The sequence below is a fragment of the Sminthopsis crassicaudata genome, chromosome 4 (assembly GCF_048593235.1).
Source record: "Sminthopsis crassicaudata isolate SCR6 chromosome 4, ASM4859323v1, whole genome shotgun sequence".
Lineage (NCBI taxonomy): Eukaryota > Metazoa > Chordata > Mammalia > Dasyuromorphia > Dasyuridae > Sminthopsis > Sminthopsis crassicaudata.
This window is the reverse complement of record NC_133620.1, coordinates 404821269-404838828: the sequence shown is the minus strand read 5'-3', so window position 1 is coordinate 404838828 and position 17560 is coordinate 404821269. Positions and strand designations below refer to the sequence as shown.

At 32.5% G+C, this 17560-nt stretch overlaps 1 protein-coding gene across 16 annotated transcripts in view; it reads left to right on the top strand.

Annotated features, from left to right (window-relative positions):
• The window catches only part of DISP1 (dispatched RND transporter family member 1), a 243168-nt gene that overhangs the window by 154107 nt on the left and 71501 nt on the right, over positions 1-17560 (top strand). The window contains exon 4 of one of the 16 annotated variants that reach the window (XM_074262662.1): positions 8768-8867. The exons of 13 other annotated variants lie outside the window; for them this stretch is intronic. The gene's annotated coding sequence lies outside the window, so the exon portion shown is untranslated. Of the gene's footprint in view, positions 1-8677; positions 8868-13925; positions 16694-17560 lie in introns of those variants that run through there. 2 more of the 16 variants (XM_074262664.1, XM_074262669.1) reach the window with 2 other exon arrangements.

The following is a 17560-nucleotide window of genomic DNA, read 5'->3' as shown; positions in this document are numbered from 1 at the left end:
AATTTTTTTTAGGGCTCTGAATGAATCTAACAATTATTTCTTGAATTCTTATGGTGTATTATAAATATCCCACTGCTTTCTTCCAATGTTATTATTGCCTTTTGCTTGCTTTCTCTCTCTCTTTTTTTTCCCCTTGAGACAATTGGGGTTAAGTGACTTGTCCAAAGTCACACAGCTAGAAAGTGTTAAGTATCTGACCAGATTTGAACTCAGTCCTCCTGACTTCAGGATTGGTGCTCTATCTACTGTGCCACCTAGCTGCCCCTTTTGCTTGCTTTCTCACCTCAAAGAGAATTTTACTTCATCTAAAAATTTTCTGAAACCAAACATCACATGAGTTCCATAATTTTTGAACTATTTGAACTTTAAATAGAGCAGGCTAATGAATGTGTTTTCAGCAAATCATACTAATCCTGATATGTAAAAACACATATGCATATGTATATACACATATGTATATATAAAAATGCATGTATATATGTATATAAATATATGTATGTATGTATGAAATACTTCATTTTAATGTCTTTTATCACAAACTGTTAAAAGTTTGGCTAACATAAATGTCTCATTTTGCCAAAGATAATATTGCCATACATTATGAAATAGATAAATATAACTGGATTAGTATTTTTTTGGATTCTACTTCTTAGAACTTTATTTCATATATATAAGAAAAGTGATGTTATCTAATTTGACTCAATCTAAGGATTCGGTAAAGATGACAGAAGGATGTTTATGTGTGAGTGCCTAGATTATTATTGTCTAAAGTTTCACTTTAGGGATAAAATTATCATTATGTAATAGCATGAGAAAAGCCAGTGAATATATGTCTTGTGGTAAACACAAGAATAGCTTGCCTGTCAAGCATTTTAATTAATTAGCTGTAAATGCTAAATTTTCATTTAAATTAATTTTAAATAAAATTTGCTGGCAAGTTTAAAAGAAGATTCTACTGGACATTAGAGTCAAAGCAGAGACACTTTCAGTTGAGGGGTACACCCAGTGCCAGGAAATTTTACAGTGAAGGTATAATATCTTATTTTGAAATCTTGTATTGCAAACTGAAAGGAGGTTTTGGAAGGTCTCCAGAGTCTATGGGCGTATTAAGCTTTGCTTCTAAATCATGGCACATCACAAGAAAATGTTTGATAGCCTTTCTTAGGCTCCGGTATTTTAGAGTTATTTCAGATATGATGATTTGTTTTGATACTAGACTATGAAATGTGAGGTGTTCTGCCTCTCCCTTCTTTTCTGCTCCCAGAAAATACAACAAACCCCTTATTCTTTGGGGGAGGGGAAATGAGGGAATTGCTCTGATTCTGTCTATGCTACTTTGAGAAAGATTAAGTGTTAGAAAAATTAAATTCTCACTGTTTTAGTTTTCCCACTTTTAATTTGGATTACTTTTTGTAGCTGTTTTTCGGTTAGGATATGCATCCTCCTGTTTTCTTTGCTTTGGTCTTATGCTTACATCTGTGCATCTTTGTTAATGTTGCATAGCCTTTATTTTATTTTTTTTTTTTTCTTTTGGAGTATCTCTAGATACTCCTTAAGAGTCTCTTTTGGAAGTCTGAGAAAAATAATCTTCTATATGACAGTCCTTTAAATACTTTAAGATTACTGTCTTGTCCATTAAACATCCCCAGTTACTTCATCTAATACTTGTTTCACCTAGCTTTTGTGTCACATAATTCTGGTTATCCTTCTTTGAATGTGAATTCAACTTGTCGGTGTCCTTCCTAAAATGTATTTTTTTTTCCAAAACAGAACAAAATATTCTCAATAATATGTAATCAAGTGGATGTACAGTAGGATAATCATTTTCCTCTTTTAGAGTATTATGCTTCAATTAAAGCAGCCTTCAATTAAAGCTTCAATTAAAAAATAAGGGGTATATTAATTTTTTATTTGTCATGTTATACTGTAGGCTCAAGTTGAGCCTGTAGTATATTAATAGTGATTTCATACATTTATCTATCCTTTTAAGGTATGTAGAATGTTTTACTTTAGTTTGAACTATGTATTATAATTATGATTGTCCCCATTTTCATAGGAGGAAAGTAAAGCTTAGAACCTAAGTGACTTGGCCAAAGTGACAGTGTTATTCATGGTACAAAGTTGCATTGAATTAGAAGTATGACTCAATCTCAATCCTAAATCTTCATTGATTTAAAGTTGAGTGCTCTTAGAATTGGGGATTTTTATGCTGTGTGGCTACTCTCCCTGTAATTGACAGTCAGCCATCCCATACAGGCATATCCTGCCTGGAGGGACAATATGAATAATAAATTTCATAAAACCTTCCTAAAACACCTAGGCTACAACTCTGAGGGAGTAATTGTGACAAGTGCCCCTGTCAACCCTGAGGAATGTTTCACAACTATAGTTATAATGACATTTCAGCCCTCACTGATTTGAGACTGGTAAATCACTATAAACTGAGCTCCCTTTTAGCTAATCAGAAAGGCCCTTATTTGAATTGTTTGCTTTCAGGTGTTCTAGATTATATTTCACTAACCTTTGCTTTCTTCCAAGCAATGAAGTATAGATAGATCAAGACAGTGTTCCCGTTACTTCAAAACAAACAAGCAAACAAACAAATAAAACAAACTAGCTATAGCACCACTCCAACATGACATAAAGTTACAAAGAGTGTGCTAGAACCAGTTCATATTGGATCAAGAGAACTGATTGTTAAAATTTCAGGGCTTATTATTTTGTTAATTGTCTAAACTTAAGCAAGTATTGCAGAAAATATAAAAAATGCACATTAAATGTTAAAATATTATAAATAGCCTCCTCCTTATCCTCGCCAAAAAAGCTAGTTGTTAAACATTTACTAGTATATACCTGGATAATTAATCAGGAGGAATTAGGAAGTTTAAAAAGTGATGAGTAAAATAATTGTTGAGTAATCATATTGCATTTGAGATTAGACAGTATTGTAGTGGACCAACTCAGTAAAATATTTAACTTTCTCTGGCAAAAGTCAGAAGACAGAGGGTTAAAAAAGACATTGAATTTTTTATTTTGGGGTCCATAATGGTTAGGCAGGCAAATGAAACCAAAAGAGGAGGGTGTTTATGTGTAAGAATAAGGGGGAAAAGCAGCATTGGGTATCATCACAAATGTAGTATAAAGGCCAGGTTCTATAGATTTGTAGAAGGAGCAGCAAAAGGAAAGGAGGTTATGGTCAGAAAAACAGAAGGTCTGAGACAGAACTATTATGATTAAGAATTACTTCTTAAGATAAAGAGAAACCAGATGTTTTTTCTAGATTATTAGGAAAATCCTAAAGAGCAATAGTTGTCAAAGTGTTTAGAGTTGAGAAAGCTGTGAAAGAGTGAAAAGTTAAATTGACAACCCTCAACATGGTGTATAGAAAGAGCAATCTGAGAACTGGAGATCAAATTTTGACTCTTCCAATCACTATTCTTTTAACTGGAGTTTATAACATCTCACCTATCTGGACCTTAATTTCTAAAACTATAAAATTATTGGACTAGATGATCTTTAATCATCAAGTTGAAAACAAACATTTCAGTCTTTAATTGCTAACATTCTGTAAATCTAAAGAGGGCACTAAACCCCATATTATACTGTGCAGTACAGGAAATACTTTATGAAAAATTCATAGAATTCTAAGTTGCCCTACCTTATTTTACTTTTCTTTTTTCCCACATAATCTCAACTTTTTTCTCTTATTCTTTCTTTCTTCTTACCTCCTTTCTTCTCCCTCCTCCCAATAAGCAAACTGGATTGGCTATCATGGTTTAGAGTAATTATACACACAGTTTACTTGGCTTCTAGATCAAAATGAAAATTGGCAATGTATGTAGCATATATAGGTGATAGAAACAGATGTAGGACTTACTGATAGAACCTAGATGTTTCAAGTTAAGGTTGGAATGAGAAAGGGAGCAGAAATTTCGTTTAACTTACGGCCTTTCAGGAAATAATATGTACTTAGCCTGATGATGTCAACATTATGGATTCTCATGACTTTTATCTTGTGCATTTCTAGTGATATTTTCAAGCACCAGAGCTTTTGTTCTGTTTTGCATTTTACTGGCTGACCTCCCACTTGCATAGTTTAAACCCTCCCCCACAAATCTTTTCCTTCCACTTAGAAGTGAACTTGGAGCACGATTACATTTGGCCAATTTCTGGAGTTTTTCTGACTCTCTTTTGAATTGCCTTCCCAAACTTAATGTCCCAGCTTGTATGATCTGTTTAGTTCTTAGATTTCACAATGTGCTAATGTGCATAATGACTTTGAATGGTTAGAAAGAAGTGTTGTAATTGGAGTGCCACATAAATGTACAGCATTGGCTCTTGAATTGTCAGGTGAAATAAACAAATAAATATGGTATTTTGTGGGGTTGTTTCATTTTTTGTTTTTTTTTGGCAGGGGAGAGGGGGACAGGGATGGTGTTTTCCAAAAAGCATTTTCATTCTCCCCTTCCTCCCTCCCATTCTTACCTTGTTATCTAATTTTTTTTTTTCTTTAGGATCTTCATCTGAATTTTGTGCATGTGCTTTTCTGAAATAATCCAGATGTGACCAGTGAAATCTGGTTTTATTTTCCTCTATTAATGTTGACATTCCATTCATAAAAACTAAATTCAGAATTGTTATTTGAAAAAATTGTTCATACCAAGTCATTTATATTGAATCTTATTGGCCAGCTAACAGTTATCCAACAAGTTTTTTAATGACTTTGGAATATGTCAAGCTTAAAACTAATTATCATTATTAAATCATAAGTTTGAAATATAGTTGAAATTATAAAGATGTATGCTTCAGAAATTCAAGTGTTTTGATATAGAATTATTGACTTCAAACTCCCAATACTTTTTTTTTTTTTTTTTAAAGCAGACTGGAAAAAATTTGTTAAAATACTTTAATGCAGATTTTTTTTTTTTTTTTTGCCTGAAACTTGTGGTCCTAATTTGCAAATAAACAAAAAGTCTATTTTGGTAATAATGTAGGAGAAATAACATATTCATTAAAAAATAGGTATTGACAGTCTGTTCAGCACTTGAATATAACAAGAATAAAGATGGCCAAATATTTTCTTAAAAGTTAATAATATTTATATTATGTTAATAACCATGTAGAAAGTAATTTTTAATAACCCTACCAGTTATAAAAGGGTGGATTATGTAGCCTTCTTTCACTTTTGTTTATTCAGTATGATATTTTGTAAGTTCACAACAAACATTTATTCAGCACCTACTATATGCCAAGAACTGTGCTAAATGCAGGAGATATAAAAGAAAGGCAAAAAAATAGCTTTTACCCTTGAGGAACTTACAGTCAAAGGAAGAGACAGCATAAAAATAAGATATATGTGGTATATTAGAATTACCCAGCAGTGCAAGCTCTATCATCACCATCTCTCTAACCTCTTTAGTAGTCATAACATCATTCATTGATGTTCTTAGAAAGGATCTTAGGAGTTATGTATGTAGTCCAGCCCTTACACTTTATAAATAAGGAAGCAATCCCCAGACAAATGAAATGGTTCAGTCAGCAACTTAATGGTAAAGCAAGATTGAAATCCAGGCCTTCTCCAGGCCTACTACTGCTGCATAAGGGAAAAGAGAGGTCAATAATCGGGCCTGGGGGGGAAAAAAAAAAAAGGCAAGTATTTTTTATATAACCTTGGAAAGTTAGTAGGAATGACTATAGCATTTTGTAAATAATATGTGAGATATGTAGTCTGTAAATTTTAAAAGAATAAGAAACATAAAAAATGTATAGGAACATTGGAAATAGGCTCGTTTGTTCTTTATAGGTAGCACTATATAACAGAACCAAATGTGTAGTTTAAACGGTATGTTTTTTATATGTACCCAAGAAACTATTATAAATTTTTTTGGAGGGGTCATCTGAAGCAGTGTTTAAGTAAGTGGTATAAATGGTACAGATTTTAGATTTTTGTTTCTAGAATTTAAGTAATTTAAATTTTTTCCATTGATTTGAGGTGAAAAATTCAGAAAAATTCACAGTATATATCTTTGTACGTATATAACATGTATGTAAGTATGAAAGTAATACTGTAAACCAGAATACCACAGAAATAGCCAAAGATGAATAGTCTTATTTTATTTACAAAAAGGGTTTTCATTCTCTCATTTTAACTTGAGGTTTCTAGTGCCTCAGTCTTGGAAGGGACCTAAGATGTCATCTAAAAATTGATAAGGCATTTTGATGATCATCAAGTGTAATCCTTTTATTTTTCAGAGGGGGAAAGAGGTCAATGGGAGAAAGGGGTGAGAGGTTACTTGTTTAAGTTGACATAGCCTATTGGAGGCAGACTTTGAATTAAAATCTTTTGTCTTAGGAATTTCATGTGTTTGCAGTAATATTTTAAAGACTCTGAAGCCTGAAATTAGAGTGTTTTTCCCCCACCATTGTAAACATCTACTTGTTTTCTGCAGATAGTTTAAAAAAAAAAAAAAAACCAGCCTGCCAAAAATTATTTTCATAATTTCACAAAAAAACCCTTTTATATAAAATTTTAAAATCTGCAGAGCACTTAACATTTTTATTATAAATTAAAAGTCAACAAAAACACTGAAATAAGCACATTAAATAAAGTGTAAAATCTTACCCAAGTCCCCCTAGCTTTTAACAAGCTTAAACCTAAAAATTTTACAAAAACAAAAGAACAATCAAATAAAGTACCTATGTTCAATGTCACCTTCCAGGTTTTACCTAAATTCTTTAAACTTTGTCCCTGTCCTCTAATTTTTTCTTTTCTTAATGTAAATAATTGGGTTCTAGTCAAAGTGTATACAGTTCTATTAATGTTGCTTTCAACTCTGTATCAGCTTGTATAGTTTTTTTGTTTGTTTGTTTGTTTTCTGAGGCTGGGGTTAAGTGACTTGCCCAGGGTCACTTAGCTAAGAAGTGTTAAGTGTCTGAGAACAGATTTGAACTCAGATCCTCCGGAATTCAAGGCTGGTGCTCTATCCACTGCGCCACCTAGCTGCACCCAGCTTGTATAGTTTTCTTAAAGCGTTTTCCTTTATGTTTCATGTTTTTCTTTTTGAAGGGTACTGTAATATTCATTATAATTTATTCACCATCCTCCAGTTGTTGAACAGTTAAGTTGTTTCCAATTTTTGGAAAGCTATAGAGTAGCTGTGGATATTTTGTATAGATAAATGTTTTCCTCCTTTTTTAGAGTTCTATGATACTCTTAGGATTGGAATAATTTGGTTAAAACATCTGATACCTTTTATGACTGTAACTTGCATATTGTTTCTTAGTTTGCCTCAATCCACATTCCCCATAACAATTTATTAAAGTAGCTATTTCACAAAAACCTTGCCAACGGTGGAATTTTATCTTTTTTGGGGGGTGTTTTTGCAAGTCTGATGGGTTTTAAATGGCATATCAAAATTTTTTAATTTAATTTCTCTGATTTTCAACATTATTTTACTGGATTTTTGATAATTTATATTTCTTCCTTAATTTACCTGCAATTTATTTGATCACTGCTTTATTGGGAAGCCTATATTAATTACTGTGCATTTTATAGATATACTTCTGTCTCTTCCTTATAGCAAACTAATGTCTAGAACATTTACTTAAAACATTATTCTCAATGTTTTAATTTTCATCTTAAAGACATTGTTTTCTGTTGCACAAAAATCCTTTTATATAGTCAAAATAATTGATTTTTGTTTTCAGTGATTTTATCTATGGGTAAAAATGTGCTGCCTCCATAATTTAAAGAAATACATTATTTTTTTCTTCCAGTTTTCCAAAACTATTTTTAAAATGCTTAAATACTGATTCAGTTAAAGTTTATATGATGTGGGATGTGTAGCCTGGTTTTTTTTTTTGTTTTTGTTTTTGTTTTTGTTTTTGCATTCAGCCATCTGATTTTCTTAATAATTTTTATTAAACTTGATTACATTTCTTAATATTTTTGAGCTGAATGATTGCCCATTTGCTATTGATGTCATCTCAAAGTTCGCAGCCGTAGGTTAGGGGTTTTTTAAGGATTTTAAAAAAATGCTATAATTAAAGGATTTTTCGTAATTCTGGAATGAGCAGGATCCTAAATTTACAGCTTACTCCATGGAAGATTAATGCTATTTTCTAGAAAGAAATCAATTATAACTTGTTTGTCCAATACCTTCCTTCTTACAGACAACGAACCTGCCCATTTAAAAATAGCGTTTTCTGCTTTGTAAACTCTCCACCCTGAAATTATGAATATTAATTATTTGGAACAATGCATCCCTGATGTATGGAAATAAGCAACTGATTTATATGATGTAAACGGAGTGCCTTAAGAGCCCAGAAAACCCAGTTTGTAACACTTAACGTCATTCTAAGCAAGCAAAGAGTAAGATCATCTAACGTGGCTTTATTCAGCTAAGCAACTTTAAATCAAAAAGATCAAAGAAGGTTATAACTAAAAACAGCACTTTGTGCAGCTTCCCTGTAGAAGCAGGAAGAGACTAGAAATTACATGTCACCTTCATATCCTGACTTACTGACCTTGTGCTAGGATCAAGCCCCTCTGTATGCCAGCTGTTACCATTATTAAGACCTTGCCCCTAGGGGTTAAGGAGGAGAAAAAGTCTCCTGTCCTATAGGAGAGCAAACACTGGAAGTTCCAGCCCCCTAACAAGCCTAATTCAAGGCAATCTGCATGTGCTTGTCATTCAGCCTTGTCTCCAGGCATTGTAAGGGCTGCTCTGGCTAACTTTTCCTTTCTGTTGTGTGGCTGCTGCTCTAGCCGCTACTGGGGTTGCTCCTGCAGGCATTTGCAAATCAGACAGCCTGAGGAAGGAAGCCCATAGAAATCCTCCGGTGAAGTTCCTTCATTTGGCTGAAAGGTAGTATATACATTTGTTCTTGTTTTTAAACATGTGTGTTTCTTATTTTGGTAAGAATATTGTAACATCCAGCTTTGTTCTTTGTGTTTGTGCTGGTAATTTTGCATTTCATACTACAGGAGCCCACACATTTACCAATGTAAACTTTGAATGAATGCATTTAAATCATGTTGAGTTTATTTGAGTTACAGTCTTATGCTGGACCATAATGTAAGCAGATTTTTTGGCTGGTAAGAAAGTTCTGTATTCATGGAGCTGAGGATAGTGTAAGAGTACCTTACCAGTTCTCATAGTAATATATAGTCTAAAATGATTTCATACTTTGCCTCTTTAGTGTTCTTTTTATCACCCAGTAAAAAATATAAAACTGGAAAATAAGAAAAGGGACAGTTAATTGATGTGTCCATATTTGTTAAATATGTAGTAAATTATGTATATCTTTCAATGTGTAGAGATGATATCTTGATGCAGAGACCTTCCTGGTTGCTGCTCAGACAGCAATCTTAATTCCATTAAATACATTCCAATAGGCCAAATACACTGATTGGTATGTGAGTTATTTTAATATGATTAAATGTTACTGATGCAGTTTTGACAACACTATATCTAAAGCACAACTAAATTATTCCTTGAATTAGGAAAAGCTTTGCATAAACTTTTGAATTTATTTTAAAAATGAAAACAAGTAATTTCATGTAAAATTTTAAAATCTATAGTTAATTCAAGTGTCAGAAAAAATTTCAGACTTGATTAATATTTAGCTTTTTTCCCCTTGGGGTAGTAATTCGAAGTATGTAAGAGTTTGGGGGGGGAAAGAGACACTACTGATGAAGGTTAATGAAAAACAACAAAAACCTGAAGGCTTAAAAAAATAATAATCTATTACTTGCCAGTCTGACAACTCTTTTAGCATCTCCCAGTGACCAAACTTCATGAAACACATTTACAATTTTGAAAAAATGCTTCTAAGTATAATATGTGGAATATTGTTGGAAGATATAATACATGTGTCCTCATCTCCTTCTGCTCCCTCTCTCTCTCTCTCTCTCTCTCTCTCTCTCTCTCTCTCTCTCTCTCTCTCTCTCTCTCTCTCTCTCTCTCTTTTTTTTTTTTTTTTTTGCAAAAAGTAGTATTGTTTTAGATCATGGAACTTGTAATTCTGAAAACTTCAATTCTCTTTGATGGATGGTAATGGAAACTCACTAAGCTATGTAAATAAGCTTTAAAGTTATGACAGTGCTTTGCTTGTAGGCAGTATATTTTACCACTTTCCATGCTTTTAAGTCTACTGAATTATTTCTACTTTAAAAAGTTTAAGTAATGACTTTCTTTTCCTCTTGTTTATTTTTTAGTTCAAGCTTAAGTATTAGACTACTTGAATGGTCCCAAATCCTGCTTGCTCAGTTATACCCTTTCATTTAAAACTGTTAAACCATGTGAAAACAAGGCAGGGTGTTTTTTTGTTTTTTTTTTTTTTTTTTTTTTTTTTTAATATATATCTGATCCTTGGTCTAAAAGGTAAACTGCATCATTCACTACAGAGATATAATAGTAAGATGCTGACATTTGTAATAAATAGTATATAAGATATGTTATAAAAACATAAAATACAATAAAATATAAATATGCTTTAAAAACTGAATTGAGAATCACTCAGAAAATATCTTTGTAATAAATTTAGCTGATTTGCTATAAGACATCATGATTATTATTGTTTTTAAACAAATGGATTTATCCTATAATGTTTTCAAATGAGTGTACCTGTGAAAGTCCTACATGAAATTTGTAGGAGACAGATAAATTCTGTTTATGCAAAGTTATATTTTCTTTTAGTTTTGTTTGCCGTGTTTTAGTTTTCTAAGGTAGTGAGAGTTTCATTGAAGTGCTAAAGTCATTTTGGGGGAGACCCAGCTCAGAGAGGGAGCAATAGCACCATATGGAAGTGTAGATCTCATAAATGTGATCCCATTGCGAGAAATATTCAGTCATGGGCACTTAAGGTAAAATCAGATTCTTAACAGATCAGCCTTTTGAAAGAGGAAAAAGAAAAAAAAAAATCTTATATTTGCTGTGAAGTTTAAAAAAAGGCTCTTTTGTTCATTAAATCTTAATCAATTAAAAAAAAAACCCATCATTTAAATCAAACTATTATTCTGGCTTACATATTCAGATACCAGAAATCCATTCACTAATTGAGTACAGAGTTGGTACTAATTTAAGAATACTTTGTTGAATAATAAAAAAAAAATCATCCCAATTTGTTCAACTTTGTGAGCCAACAAGAATCATTCAGGAAATTCGTCTAATGAATGAATGAGCATTAAAATGGGATGTATATAATTTGAGCAGGAATTAACAAAAAAATTATTAAATTTGTTCCTGAGCTTCAACTTAACAATTTAAAGTGGGTTTAAAAAAAAATCATCTTAAACTTGATACCTTCTTAAGAAGATGTCTATCAAATTAACAAAGATGACCTTGCTTAAGTTACCTATAAACACCTACATTTTCCCCAGATTATGCAATAGACTTTGCAAAAAGTGATACACTTGAAGATTTATTTGCAAGTTTTTGGGCAGCAGGGCATAGCCCATCAGGGGAGTTGCTCTATCGAAATTTCATTTGTTATTTCTAAAACTTCACAAAACAGCAGGGAGTAAGTGCCTGGTATTTGATACTTGGCGTTTGTGGGAAAAGCCTAGATAATTCTTAAAGTAGTATTTAAAAAGAACACACCACCACCAAAGTCAAACAGCTTTTAAGTGCTTTATGGTGATTGATCTCAGTTTTTGGCTTCACGAAAGACATCTTAAAAATTCTTTCACATCCCATTGATTGCCTGCCAATATGTGGGAATAGAATTTTCTTAGTTTGATTTGCACTCTCCCCCTCCCACAGTGCTCTTTCCTTTGAGTCACTAATTATTAAGTCCTTGTGATATTTGAGGTATTACAAATCTGTAGAAATGGTGGGCATGCTTGTGATCTGTTCAGCAACATTAGTGAAGCTCAGTAATGTGATCCTACTGCTTCTCCTGAAAAAGAGAGATGGAGTGATAGACTGTTATTTAACTGTAAAAAATTTACACATTTTATAATACTAGTTAAGGCAAAATAGCTTCAGATGAAAATTTATGGCCTAGAGAGAGAACTGTCACTTTTTGAGAGTCCTGTTTATTACCACAGCATCAAATGGCCTTTATTTGGCACAGATCTGAGGGAAGATAATGGTCTGGGTGTCTGGAAGCTGTCTGTGACCTTAGGATTAAAAGGTTTAAGATGTATTAAAATACAATTAGGAGTTTCAATTATTATTATTATTATTTTTTTTTTGGTACTAAATTTGGTGGAACATATTTTTATGGAAGTGTTTTTAAACATCCCATTTAGGACTTTGAATAGAAGCTGGAGATATAATTTTTCATAAGTGGCCAAATAAACTAATTAGTCAAATTAGCTGTTTCCTAAACTCTCTTCCCAACTTTTATAAATAATTGAGGCTATGTGACAGTTTCTTCCAAATTTCCACTACATAAGTGCAAATGAATTTTGCTCTGATGTCAATCTAACTGCAAACATTTGACCACATATTCTTTCTTGAGCTGATGTTATGTTAAGCTTTTCTTTGCTCTCTCCCCTAATCCCTTCAACATTAAAGCACAGGAAACTTTTTTCACTTGCAGCCAAAGAAACAGGTGAAGTTAATCCAAATGCTAAAACACATCCAATTTAACAAACCAAATCCAAATTCTTCATAACATGCTGTAACCTTCCTGTTTCAGGCATCATTTCCGGGGTGCTTAACATTTGAGGTGGCAGCTGCTAGCTTAGTGTAAACTGTTCAGCATTAATTGTACAAATTATAGATTTTCCCCCTTCTCATCTTTTTACTGACATGCCTCCCCCCCTTTTTCAGTAGTCTTTTCAGGAACCAATACAAGACTTTAAATAAGTGTTTCAGAAGATTTAAATACCTACTCAAATTATATTGCTGTTCTTGTTCAGTTGTATGTGATTCTTCATGATCCTATTTGAGGTTTTCTTGGTAAAGATACTGGAGTAGTTTGCCATTTCTTTCTCCAACTCATTTTACAGATTAGTGAACTGAGGCAAACAGGGTTAAGTCAAGACTTGTCAAAGGTTACACAGCTAGTAAGTGAAGTAAGATTTCCTGATTCCTGGATTGGCACAAAGTGGCACTGCAACATTTAGCTGCCAAATTATACTAGTACTTTTAAATTTCTTTAAGCAATACTTGAAACACTCAATAGAAGAAAACATTTTTACCTTTCATTTGGAATTGTAGTTTTTAGTTATTTTTAATGTATGTATTACATAAATGCTATTCAAGTTAACATGAGCCTCAGAGACTTAGTTTATTCTTTAAAAAAAAAAATAGCTGAGTCAGATTTGGAAGCATTGGAATATTCATAAAAGCAAAAGACTCACTTGTAGCAATATACTTTTCCCCTTCAGGATATTAGTGTTTATTTTAGTTAGGTACATTGCCTGGTATAATATTGATAAGTGGTAAAAATTATGTAGCCTGCTAATTTTAAATGAAATACTTAAAAATATTGGTAAGATTGCATTAATTTTCACTATTATGCAATGTTAATATTGCCTTTGAAAAATCCTTTTAGGGGATGTTTCTGTTAATTTTGAGAGATATGCAATCACTTATCCAAGCATTTGCAAATACATGTTTAACATATTTTAACATGTATTTTCTAGGGAAAAAATGTACTTTAAAATTTAATCTGCATCAGTAACATTTTCACCATCACTTTCTTAAATGTATTGTTGATGTTGGTAGTCCTTAATTCTCAAAAATGAATAATTATATCACAAAATGATGTCTTGACTTGACTTGGGTATAAATTGGATTTAAGTGAGGTAGAGGTGTAGAAAAGTGTCAGCTTCACATTCTCTTCCAGGATCATCAAAATTGTATGGCAGGACAAAAGTTCACTTTTGTGATGATTGGTGATGGTCAGGGATGAGGTGGATGACCTTAGTGTATTGGATGTCTGACCATCCACAATATCTGCTTCAGCCACCTTCATGGCTATTTGAACAAATTGTTCTCCATCTATTCCACTAGGGGAATAGGTAGGATAGACAACCTGCCTTCTCTTCCCAATTTGTTAACAGATTTGAGGCCTTCAAGTTACCCTCAATCTGATTTAGAGTGGTGTGGCTATTGCACATGCTACAACTTCTAGGAGCCACTACCAACAAAAACATAAATGAAGTCTTGATTTATAGTTATTTTTCAATTTCCAACTTGTACGTGCTCACACTAAAAAATTAACAGTTGGCTCTTCACTTGACTCCAGCAAGCCACTGGGACTATCACTTATCCTAGACTTAGAAGAACCCACTTAATTTTCAACCAAAATTTTTCTTAATTTACATTCATCAGCTCATTCTTATTGGAGATGGTAAAACAGAAAGAAAACAAAATGAGGAAATTGATGTTTTGGTACATAGGCTGATACATAAAAATTCTTCCCTCTGAGAGTTTATGCTCCATTTTTTGGCATTTTTACATACCTAGTCATGTGAGAATACATATATGACTATTGATTGATAATATGAGATGAATATATGTATTATGTATTCACAAGAGCCTCTCTAATTTCCATATGGAGGTGCAGATGCAGATACCATCATATGCAGATACAGAAAAATGCATCAGAATACCTTTCTGAGACTAGTTCAACTTAACAAAATAAATTAATTTACTTTATTTTTTTTTCACTTTCTGTTCTGTTATTAATGTTAGGCAGCTATAAGAAATTATACTGAGTGAATGACATAAGGCAAGTACCTTAGCCTACTCTCTAATTTTGAAATTAGCCAGAAGGTGCACACCAGGAACTCTTTATATTAATGAAATTACAGGTCCAAGCCAAAGGAAAAAAAAAAATTTTACATGTAGAGATATATGTAAAAAATATGAGGATATTAGATAATGAACTGAAGAAATCTGGGATATAAAATCTCTTTCTGGATATTTGTTTAAAATTAATTTTTTAAAGAGTTCCTAGAATATTCAAAAAAGATTTTGATTTTCCAGTAGTGTTGATTAGTTCTTACATCAAGATTAGAGCCATTCTTATGTATCTTATATACATTGGTGCTATAAGGGCTTTTATAAAGATAGGACTAAGAAATTCTCAGAGAATAATAATGATGATATTTCCTTTAATGATTCTCTAGAACTTTTATTGTTACCAGCATTTTATATATGTAAAGTTTACCTCACAACTCATTAATTCCACATTCTTAACAGACTTGTATAAAAATGTAATTTTTTAAAAAAAGTATAGTTTCATTGTATCCTTTGAATGGATTCACACAAAATTATTTCTGATGAATCATTGCTTTTTTTTTGTTTTCTTTTGAGTTGTTTGTCCTTTGTTTCCAGAGACTGTGACATCAGGGAGGTGATGCCACAATAAGGTCACCTGCCTCACTTTCTCCTCCAGAGCCATCTAGTCTTTTGAGTAAGAAAAAGATATCTGAGTTTGATACAAGATAAATTTTTTGGAGTCTGAGAGACTTTGAAAAATACATGAATCTCTGGATACTTTAGGGGAGATAAGCATAATTCCAGGCAGAATTTCAGAACTTCAAAGTCAAACCAAAAAAATCACCACATACCACTTCAGCAATCTTTAAGACCAAATTAAAGTTTTTCATGAAAAATAGTAGATGGTACCACAAGTTGTAATTGAAATAATTCATGGTTTACACAGCCATTATGAAGCATCTATTCCTTTAGTTTTAGGGAAGGATAATGTCCCCAGTATGCAAATGGTTCCATAGCTAATCAATAAATAAGTTGGTTTCTTATAGAATAATATGTGCATAGCCCCTAAATCCTCTTCAATTTACAAGGTAGCTGAAAGGAAAGATTTTTCCCACAATATGGTCTAATAGAAAGAGTACTAGATTTGATATTAAATGACCTGAATTCAAATACTGTCTCTGCTGCTTATTACCTATGACTTTGAGCTAATCCTACAATATTTCTGTGTTTTAGTTCTTCATTTATGAAATGAGTAGTTGGGATAGAAAGACCTCTTCCAACTTTAAATCTGCATAATGCCTAGGAAAGAAATGAAGACTATGGATTTTTTCTTTAATCGATTTTTGTAGAAAATATTTTTGCTATATCATGGAGCAAGAGGTACTAGATTTTAAGGATTTGATAGAGACATGTTAATTGCTCAATCAACCTTCCAACCAAATAGCATTAGGTGGAAAGAAAAGTCAATGAAAGTTCTGCAATCACAATTGTAGCAGCAGCAGCAGAAACAACAACAGTAATGATAGGAGAGCTCTGAGGGGCCCCTAGCTCCTGAGACTGCCCCTACATAGCTCTCAGGTTGTTAGTTTCCTTTTTATTCATAGGAGCCCCAGATTTTAATTTGTATAATTGGAGAGCAAATGTGGCATATTTGTGTTTCTACTGTAACCATAGAACCGTCCAAAATGGAGGGTGTAAAATGCAGAGTGTGAAGGCACTAGAAAATGCCTTCCATTTCTCTAGATTATCAGAGAAATGGAAGGATCTCTATAAGAATAGAAGTGCTTCAAAGGGAAAACAAAATGGAAAAGAAAGAAGCCGAAGAAGCAGAGGGCAATTCCAACCCAAGGCTGGAGGTTGGAGGGTCAAAGAAAGGAACACAGAAGCAAGGAATGAAGAAGGATCAAAGAACTTGTGAAGCTATTTAATAGCAACAAAAGTCTTTCATTGTGGTGGAAGTTGGACCTTCTGACAAGGAAATAGCCTTTTGTGCCCCAAGAAATCTACAGGTACTGCCAAGAGAGAAAATATCAAGTCATGATTAAGTTTTTTTTTTTAAGTCATGGGGTGCTGAGATGGCTATGTGTTATTGATCTGACCTCCCTTCCCCCATTTCAGCTTATTCTTGCCCATTTTTTAAAGGGAAAAAGATAAATAAAGAGATCTACAAATATTGCTATTATAAGAATCATTAATGCTATAAAACAGTAGCTCTTGAAAAGAGCAAGAAAATGATTGTTTATATAAGGAGCAATTTTATTTCTATATTTACAACCCTCTTAAACGGTTGTTCAATTTCTTGCCTTTTGTTTATTTTTAAAAGTCAGGTTTTAGGATCTGATCATTATGTTCTTTTTTTTTTTTTTTTTCCCCAACATTATCCCTTGTATTCATTTTTCCCAATTTTTCCTCTCCCTTCCTCTACTCCCTCCCCTATATGACAGGCAATCCCATATATAATAAATGTGTTACAGTATAACCTAGATACAATATATGTGTGTAAAACTAAATTTCTTGTTGCATGGTAAGAATTGGATTCCGAAGGTATAAGCAACCTGTGTAGAAAGACAATAGTGCAAACAGTTTATATTCAATTTCCAGTGTTCCTTCTCTGGGTGTAGCTGTTTCTGTCCATCATTTAATGTTCTGAAACAATTGGAATACTATATAATACAAAGCTACATTGCTTTTTAAGTTTTGTATAGTTATTATATGTATGGAAAGTATTTTTAATAAAATTTTAAATTAAGCAAGCCTGTTATCTCTTTCTAACTAATAAAAAACCTTAAGAACAGAACCTCCTATAATTATCTTAGGAAATGTAGAATTCAAGATCAGTAATGAGAGAATCTTTGAGAATAACTGTAATGTTATTC